Source organism: Heloderma suspectum, chromosome 1 (genome assembly GCF_057233095.1).
Source record: "Heloderma suspectum isolate Gila_16-S chromosome 1, 16-S_ref, whole genome shotgun sequence".
Taxonomy (NCBI): domain Eukaryota; kingdom Metazoa; phylum Chordata; class Lepidosauria; order Squamata; family Helodermatidae; genus Heloderma; species Heloderma suspectum.
Window position 1 is genome coordinate 55,367,039 of NC_139458.1, and position 10,462 is coordinate 55,377,500.

The window sequence follows — 10,462 nt, forward strand, 5'->3', positions numbered from 1 at the left end:
GAAACTCTGTAGGCTTTGTAATATGAATAAACCCATGTTTATTCAAAGTAACCACAAGACAATATTCAGTGTTTAAACATTTCTTCCTTAATTACATACCCAGAATAATTATGGTTTTCTGACATATACAGATTGGACAGTGTGAATAATTCAAATCTTGAAAACCTATTTTCCATTAAAAAGTGCTTTCATAGAGATCCAGAAGTGGTAGAAAGCAGCAAATTGGGTGCGTAGCCATTGTGAAAAAGCAGTGTTATACTGTCTAGTCAGAAAGCACATTGTCAAAAAGTACATGAGCATGACCAGCGTCAAAAATCTCCAGGGCCTGTCAAAACTAGAAATATGCCAATAAATTGAAGAGAATTTGAGATAGGCTGTAAAAGATTAAGAGACTGGAGTGACTGATTTATGAGCAAAGATTAAAATCTAGATTACAATTTACACATCTGCCTAATGATAACCCACAAAAATGGGTGGTGGACCTGATGTAGAAGTGCATGCATCTGATTTAAACTGGCTGAAGATTTTCCTCTTTGGAAGGAGAATTTTCCATGAATATTCTCTTGCTGGCGTTAGTTCAGTTAGTGCTGCTAGATGCAATTATGTATGAACACCTTAGCATTCATTTTAAATCCTATAGATTTCACTTTCCCATCCCAAGACTAAGCTTTTTGTAAACACCAGGTGGAAAGAGAGCATTGTCTCTCAATGCCTACAGTTACTTGTACAGTTTGACGGAAAAGTGAAACCTTCTTTCACATAATTCACACTGTGAAATTCATGATGGTTCATAAAACAGTATGCTGAGGTTTTTAAATCCCCTTCCATAGAGAAATAAAAAGATCCAGAGCCCACACAGTACAGCTTTGATCCTCCCAATAAAATCCTAAATGTAATTCCAATGCTCAGAAAAGTTTTTAAAGGCAGGCAGCACCATTAGTCAGCATTGCATTTACTTACCATGATAAAAATTGGCAGGTATAAATGGCGTATGAAAACTAACTTGATTAATACAAGCAGAGCTTGTGATTTTTTTTTTAACAGTTGATTTTAAATTGTTGGAAGAGGTCTGTACTATACATTATTATTATTTCTCTCTATCACTTGAAAACAAAAGGTGAGGTCTATTAGGTATATGGAGTTCCTGTTTGTTTGTAACTTTGCATTTCAGGAGAGCTGGTCATTCTTATGGAGCTAGAAGCCTCTATCTACACAACTAGTAAGCATTTCCCACCTGTGTGCCAAAATATACTTTTACACTGCGATCCTAAGCATATTTACTCAGAGGTCAGTGAGCGTCCTTCCTAGTAAGTGTACTTAGGACTGCAGCCTTAGGACTAAATATTGTAGATGCTCGGATAAAGTGATATATCTATCATGGAATCTAAAACATGGAGTATGTTGGGGTGCTTAACTTGTACTCTGGAAATGTATAATGGCAAGTGCTTATATTCTCAGCAGAAATCAGAGGTTGTTTGCTGTGTCCACTGTGATGTCTCATCTGTCTTTACTTTGCAGGAATGCAAGGTAAAAAATTATCTGATGTAAACTGGCCACATCAAAGGAACACATGACTTCAGGAAACATGCCTATCTAAATAGAATGCCAAAGGGAAATAACTGGAGTGGCTAAATCATTGCAATATCCTCTTACCTGGAAGTAAGAGCCTCTGAAATCAGTGGGACTTACTTCTGAATAGATATATATAGTATTGTACTGTATGGAAAGATAAATATATACGGAAACAGTAATGTGATCATCAGTGTACACGCGCGCACACACACGTGGAAAAGTCACTTCCCAGGGATGCAGTCCTACTGGGGAATTGTGTGTGACTTAGGCAGAACTAATCGTGCGGATCTCTCTCACCCCACTGGCCCACTGATTCGGTTGCTTAGCACAGTCAGAGCATATCACAGGAAAGAGGCACACACGTTGTGTGTGCATGTCTGACGGGGGCCTTACTACGTTCACTTAAAATCTTATGAGTGAAGCTTAACTTACATTAGGGCCAGGCAATGTAAAGTAAGGAATCTGCAATCAATTCCTTGTCATTTGAACATTCCACAGTGTAGTGAAGAATTCAATGCATTTCATTTAGTTGCATACACGATTCTTTAAGAGCCAGTTCAGGCATTAATAAATAATGGTGAACGTGTGAAGAGTCATTCATGATTTTGGTCTCCTTCACAGAAACATTCCTAGGAAGAACTCACTGATCCTTCGTAGTTTTGGTAAAGCACCATTTATAACCACAATGAGATTATCAGGATATCACAATTAATGGCAATTTATGCATACTTTGTCTAAATTCCATAGACAAAATTACTAGCACTTTTGAAGTGTAGAAAAATATTAGATACATGTGACTAGAATGGAAAACACGGGCATTAGCTGAGTCTACCATTTAAATCAATAGGAAGATTATAAGATATGAACCTTTTTTAAGTTGATGATAAAATAGGAACTTTTTGTCCAATCTGTCTGAAATTTGGCAAGTCTGATGCCCTGGGGGAGGGTGTGGTAGCATGGCTGAACATTTTAGGTCAGCTGGAAGGAAAACACCAACATTACAAGCAGCTGAAGACTGATGGGGTCTGTCATTTAAATCAATGAAAGAAACAAAAATAAATGGGAATAACTGAACAAATGAACTAATTTTAAAGTATTTATGAAACTGAATGAAAAATAAAAAAATGAATCACAAAATGAATGAAATTATACTTGTGAAAATGAATGTAGTAATTCAACTTTTTTTTTTTCTTGGACATCCCTGCTCCTTCTCAGAGCCATTTCCATGCAAATGCCAGAGATTATATGAATATATGGAACTGCCTTTGTATCAGGTAGGACCATTGATTTACATAGCTCAGTATTTATTTATTTATTTATTTATTCATTTCATTTCTATACCGCCCAATAGCCGAAGCTCTCTGGGCGGTTCACAAAAATTAAAACCAAACAACACACAATAAAACAATTTAAAATATATAGAACATTAAAACCACAATATAACAATACAACCACAATAAAAACCTATTGTCTAACTGACAATGGCTCCTCTTTCCCATCACCTCTTAGAGTGGCCACTTACACATTGCAAAAAGAGGATATGTACTACCAAAAAAGAGGACAATTGCGGACACAAATTTGACATGCTAATATGTAATATGCAATTTTAGAAATAAATACTATAATTTAAATTCCACAGAAGGCAAACCAATCAACTTCCCATCCAAATCACCCCCAATAAGTTCAATTAATTTGCACTACACCATAGATCACCCAAATATTATTGCTCAATTAATTTACCCCCAAATAATTTCCAATTCTAAATCAATTATCCCTTTCAATTAATTACCCCCATTCACCATAATCCCCATCTCCATAACGTGAATTCAGAATAAATAGGGTGCATAAATGTCAGGATAGTGATCACTTGAATTATGGTTGGACTTTGGACAAAGAAAGTTAGGAAGGTGGGAGTTCGGTCATCTCCACTCATCTGAAGTTGAAGAGCTTTGTGTGAGGTACTAGAATCCTCCCCTGCCCCCAACTGCAGCTACCAGCTAAGACTAACCTTGCCAGTTCTTCACCCTCCATCTGGGTTCATTTTCTAGTTTTACTTTCGACTAAAGGAATCCCTCTTATCTTTCTTCACCTTTCCCACTTTCCCCACTGAACAGAAAGTTAATAGGAGTTGAGGTCTGAGGAAGATGGCAAAAGCGAGGGTGGCTGCAAACTAAACTTGGCTTTGGAGCTTTGGCTATGGTGTTGCAACCCTGGTGGTGGCTATCATCTACCTTAACTGGGTTGGCCCCAGGATAAATAGCACCCTGGGCGAGGAGTGCCTATGGTCAGTTTTGCAGGGCCACCCAGAAGGTTTAGGGGGCCTGGTGCAGGTGCGATGTTGGGGGCCCTGTTGCCGTCCCCTTCACAGACCCATGCATATGTGTATGAAGCTGGGGGCCATTATGTGAGAATTATTTCACGCATGGATTATTTCTTGGAATTCTTACGTGCAACTCCTCCTTACCGTGGGATCAAGCAGAATGGCAGATGTGCTTCATTTTTTCTTACATGGGGATAATTTATTTATTTATTGCATTTATACCCTGCCTTTTTTCCTCTTGCAAGGAACCCAAGGCGGCTTACATTATACTCCTCCTCTCCATTTTATCCTCACAACATCAACCCTGTGAGGTGGGTTGGGCTGAGAGTCTGTGACTGGCCCAAAGTCACCCAGTGAGCTTCCATGGCCGAGTGGGGACTAGAACCCGGATCTTCCAGCTCCTAGTCCAATACTCTTGCCACTACTCCACACTGGATAAGGGAATAGGGGTTGTGCTTTTCCTCAGTACCTCCTCCAAATTCCAAACCCCTTCTGGCAGAGCTTCTTTCTGCTTCCTGGGGCTCAGTCTCACAGGTCTTCTAGTTGTGTTGTGACCTGCTGCTGGCCTTCTCTAGGGATGTACGAAACTCACTTACCTTTCGGGGATTATGCTGATGGTGCGGGGGGAGGCGTTCCGTCCCTCCCCCCGGAATCCTGGCCGGGAGGGGAGGTGCTCCGTTCCTCCCCCCTCCGGAATCCTGGCCGGCCGGCTGTGGTCCGCAGCAATTCTGCGGAGCCACCGGCCGGCTCTGCCAGCAGCCGGACATCTGGTCGCTGGCTAGCAGGGACGCAAATGGCGGCGGCCGTAGCCGCCACCGTTTGCATCCCTGCAGTCAGCCGTGATAGGCTACGTAAATGTTTACGTAGCCTATCACGGCTGATTAAAAAAACCAAAACAAAAACCCGCGTACGCAAATGGCGGCGCCCATGGGCGCCGCCATTTGCGTACGCGCATTGTTGTTGTTTTTTTATCAGCCGTGATAGGCTATGTAAACATTTACGTAGCCTATCATGGTGTTTTTTTTAAAATCTAGCCATGATAGGCTACGTAAATCTTTACGTAGCTTATCACATTTTTTGGTGTTTTTTTTGTTTTTTAACCTGGAAATGGAGGCGGCGGCAGCCGGTCGGAAGACTGGTTGCCGCCGCCGCCGGCACCGAACCGCCGCCGGAGCCGCCGCCGCCAGGAAGATCCGCCCCAGTTAAGTCCCGTCCCAGGGGGGTGGCGGGCCGTTCCGCCACCGATTTCGGGGGCCCGAATGCACTGGCATTTGGCCTCCCCGAGATCCATGGCGGAACTTTCGTACATCCCTAGCCTTCTCCACTATTCAGTTAGGAAGGATTCCTCCCTTGAGACCTGGCCTCACACCATTCTTACACCTTTCCCTGTGGTAACACCCACAGAAAATTACTCTCCAGTGGCACTTTGCCTCACTCACTCAGTCCTTGTTAGGGATGGGCGGATTCCCTACCTTCCGGTCTGTGGGGCATCCGCCCGCGGGGGGGAGGCAATCTCTTCCTCCCCCTGGAATCCTCTTCGGCTGGCTCCACTCCACGGCGATTCTGCGGAGCTGCCGGCCAGCTCTGAAGTGCCAGCGATACGGCTGCCATGCCGTATCGCTGGCTGAAGAGGACTGACTGCAGGGGACTGACTGCGGGCACAAATGGCGTCCAGGACACCATTTGTGGCCATAAAAGCCTTAGTTTAAGGTAAATGCAGCCGTAAATGGCTGCATTTAGCTTAAACTAAGACCTTTACGGCCGCAAATCGCATTCTGGATGCCATTTGCATCCTTGTTTTATGTGATAGGCTACACAAATATTTGCATAGCCTATTGTGTGAATGAAAAGCATGGACACAAATGGCTGCATTTACAGCTGCATTTACCTTAAACTAAGGCCTTTACAGCCGCAAATGGTGTCCTGGATGCCATTTGCGTCCGCAGTCAGTCCCTTGCAGTCAGCGATACGACATGGTGGCTGTATCGCTGGAAATCCGGAGCCAGAGAATCCGGCCGAGGAGGATTCCGCGGGGAGGCGGAGGTAAGTGTTCCATTCTGCCACAGACTCCAGGGGGCCGGATTCTTTAGAATCCGGCCTCATTGGGGTCCATGGCGGAATTCTCCTCCATCCCTACTCCTTGAACTCTTTCCCTGGCGGACCAGCAGTTCTTTCTGTGACAAGAACAAGCCACCTATTCTGCCACAGAATCCCTCTTTAAAGCCTTCCCTCTTCCTTTTTTTCCTTACAACAAACTCTGCAACCGGGGCTACTTGGCCTACCTGGCCAATCTTATCTCTATTGCTGCCCAGACATAAGGAAAGATTTTACCTCCCTGTGATGGGTTTAGACTCCCTTACAGTTAGGTTGTAAGCCTAGCTTATAAACAGCCATCTCCCTTTCAGTCTCCCAAGGATACACTTTACAGCCAGCTTACACCTCAAATTAGCATCTATTCTGTTTCATACCCAACTATGTAAGATATTTACTTTATCACAGCCAGGAAGAGGTCCCAGTATGTCACAATTACAAGCTGAGATTCAGTCTAATTTTACACTCTAATATACCATTTCCTCTTTTTATGAAAATTTAAACAAAATACCAAGAATTCTGGTGAGCACAGGGACTGAAGCAGAGCCCCCCCCTGCTTTGTGGAGGCCTGGGGCAAATTGCCCAGTTGCCCCCCCCCACCTCAGGCAGCCCCTCAGTTCGGCACCTCCATCAGCTCGGCACCCCAGGCGACCACCCAGCTTGCCCACTTCTAGGGCCGGCCCTGTCCCTTAACAACTAATAAGCACGACAAGACTGTTCCTCCTTCAGCCTGTCACACACCCAGAAAAACTCTAACAGCCTGAATTAGTGCTGTGCCGAATCCTGCCCCCTATTTTGGGGAATCTTTTCTCTCCCTGAGAAAGAGGCATTGTTTTTTCTCCCTTTTTCGCAAGGAGGGGGAGAATTTCTGAGAATTTTCTCTTTTGGAGGAGGGGACAGGGTTTTCACATACCTTTTGAAGTTTGAGTAGGGGCTAAAAGATCTTATTTTTTTCCCCATTTTTTAAAAACACCCCCAGCATAAGAAGCTTCTCCAGTCCAACAGCACTTCATGAGGTCCCATGAGACCACATAGCCTTGCCCTCTCCAACAGGCATTCAGGAAGAACTGCCAGCTTACAGAAGCTTCTTTGCAAAAAACTTATTTGCAAAGAACAAATGGGATTTTTGGAGCTTTAGAAAAATGCTTATCTTGGTTGGTCTGTGTTGCTACAAGGACGAGCAGGATTTTTCTAAAATTCTAAAATCCCTGATTGCTCGTGCTTTGCAAAGCAGCTTCTGCAGCCTCGGAGCCTTTCCTGAATGCCTATTGGAAAGCGAGAGGTAACGTGGTCTCCTGGGAGTTCAGAAAGAGGTGCTGAGCTAGAGAAGAGTCCTGGGCTTCTGCAAGCGCAGGGGATGTTGTTGTTGTTGTTTTTAAATAAAAACTAGAAAGAAGACCTCTCAGCCATTTCCTAAATTTCAAAAGGTAAGCTAAAATCCTGTCCTCCTCCCCAAGGAGAAAGTTATTCGAAATTCTCACCCCTCCCAGCTTCTTTCGCCACAGTTTTCGTCGCACCCCCACAAAATGCCAAAAATGGAAGAACTGAAATTTTCCGAACAGCACTAGCCTGAACCTAACTGTGTTTTATTCCTATGTTGTACTCCTTCTGGCCCCAAGTGAACACCTTTTTATTCTCCCAGAATTTTAGCTTTCTACTCTTTTAGCTCTGGTGTTTTAAATCTGTATTTTAAATCTCTGCATTGATGCTAGGTTTTATTCTGGTTGTACTGTTATATTGTAGTTTTAAGCTTTCATATTTTATATTGTTTTATGCCGCACTCTGTGGGTTTATTTTTTTGTGAACTGCTCAGAGAACTTCAGCTATTGGGTGGTATAGAAAGGAAATAAATGAATAAATAAAATTACTTTGAAATAAGCCCTGCTGTCTTTCTCCAGTGGGATTTACTGCCTACTACACCAAGTTTACGATTGCAGCCTTAGTGGTAATTCCTGACATTAAATGTAAAAGGGGAAATGAGGGCTCTTGAAGGGGCTTCCTCAACACCCTAGTGACCCAAGGCTCCTCCCTCAAACACTCAGCAAAGGTTAGGGAGGTTCTTACAATGAGATGATGTGGCCACAGGTGGTCTGTGTCCTGCAAACTAGCAGATGCTGGTGCAGTACACCTATAGCTTCAAATGCAGGTCCCTTGGAAGCAATGCTGGCTTCTCCTCTCTTTTGTCCTTCTCTTTCCTCCCCCAGTCAGCTGCAGTGGTACTCAGCTTCCACACCACCAATATATATAGTTTTATAAAACAACAGCTAGCAGTCCAGCCATGGCCATAGCAGCTTGGTGTACTCTCTGCAACCTGCCTTCCCCAAACCCCTCCCCCCACAAAAACCCCAAAACAAATCACAGCTACATACATAGTATTCCACTGGACTCATAGAATTTTAACAGGCGAATTAGGAACCTGGATGGCACCCATAAAATAGAGAACACTATGGAGCAAAAGAGGACACCTGCCACTCGACAGTCTCACTTGATCCTTTAGCTGGAAGTGCTGTGGATTGAACCTGAAGCCTCTGTAGGAAAAAAATGTGCTCTATCACTGAGCTGAGAAGCCTCCCCATGATCCCAGCTCCTATGGGAACAATCAGGCCTGGCTAACATACCCCATACCCTCCCTCCACAGGCCGCTCAACCCCAATGGTTAATGAGTTAGAAACAGGACAGTGGGCTGGGGGACATAATTACAGTACACAACGTTCGTGTGCTGTGCTTTTAAATGTATGCCAAGCAAATTAATACTTTGTCAAATTGGAAGTTTCTTGGAATATCCATTTAAGCAAAATAGAAGTAGCATCTTTGGTAAGATAATGAGACTTCAATGCATGCCATTCTGAAAGTGTTAATTATATTTATTGGTATTTTTCATGAAGGAAGCAAAAAGTGCCTATAAATAGTCTGTAGTTTCTCCTTTCTATTTGTTTTATGAAGTGGAGTTTAGAAACATCATCAACATACTTTTTTATTAGCCATAATGGATTGCCAGAGTTACAAGGATGTACAATAAACCTGTTTAATATTCACTTCTCAGCCATACATTACTGGAAAATTGCTGCAGATTTCACTCATGAATCCGAAGACTAGGCTGTGGGCTCCTTTTCCATTTGTTGTTTATTGGAAGAATACAGAATTTGTACTGTGGTGGTGATGGTGCGGGAAGAGGGGTGGGGAGAAACCAAGCATGAATCTTTAAACAGGTTTTGCTTTTTTCACATCAAACTAAATGCAGCAATCCATTATGCATAATAATAAAAGAGTGCATTGGTAATGTTTCAAAATCCCACTCAATAAGCAAATAGAAAGAGGAAACTCCAACTCCTTAATGCTTTTAGTGATTGTTACTTATGCCTTTTACTTTATAACTAGTGGGGAATAAATCTATTACTATTTTCTTCACATTGCTATAAAAATTTATATAATGGTGTCTGCATTAGACCCATGCCGCATATAGCACACTGTTTCTCTATCTGCCCTCTAAGCTATCATCATTTAATCATTCATGCTATCCACAGTCTTAAGGCAATGAGGGCACATGAAATGTATAATATATAGACATTCCTATACAGCATATTTTGCTGTGTTGCCAAAATACTACATTAGTTTTAAATGAAGCCAGGGTTCCAAATAACATAGCTAATGGACTATTGGTGTTTTCCTTAAAGGCTGCAATCCTATGCCCACTAATGCTCCATTGAACTCAGAAGTCTACTTCGGAGTAGACATGTATAGGGTTACATTGTTAAAAATGCAAATATTACATAGACATTTCTTTCTCAGACCATCACCTTATTTTAAAGTATTACAAATAGGGATTTTATAATTGTGGAAGAGTTTCAAAGAAACATAATTCCAATCAATTCATCACTCTCAGTACCAGGTACATAGTCTCTTAACAGGACATAACTGAATGTAAATATATTGAACCAAATGAGCATGTTAAGGGGAACTTTAGTTAGCGTGGAGTATATTCAGTTGATTGACATTCTACTTTGGCAGGAAAAAAATCCACATATATTGAAATAGAGAGCTATTAAAATGATTCCATGTACCCCTTGGAAAACCTTGACCAGTGGTGGCAATAATGCTATAGCAGCAATGGATTATTATCACCCTGAACCACCCTGAATGTGGGCAAAACTTTGCTGAGCAGAAAACTCTCTGGAAAAGACCCTGATGCTGGGAAAGACAGAAGGCAAAAGGAAAAGGGGACGGCAGAGGATGAGATGGCTAGATAGCATCACCGATGCAATGAATATGGACTTGAGCACGCTCCGGGAGAGAGCACAGGACAGGAAGGCCTGGCGTGCTATGGTCCATGGGGTCACGAAGAGTCGGACACGACTGAACGACTGAACAACAACAACTGCAACAACAATACATAAATAAATAGTTTGGAGGGGCATTGCACAGCTTCCAGCCCCAGGTTGTTTGTGTGACACTTACACTGATCCACAGAACTGCAAATAC

At 42.7% G+C, this 10,462-nt stretch overlaps 1 protein-coding gene across 2 annotated transcripts in view; it reads right to left on the reverse strand.

Moving 5' to 3' along the window:
- NPAS3 (neuronal PAS domain protein 3) overlaps window positions 1–10,462 on the reverse strand; it is a 1,104,842-nt gene that overhangs the window by 193,224 nt on the left and 901,156 nt on the right. The gene's annotated exons all lie outside the window — the stretch shown is intronic.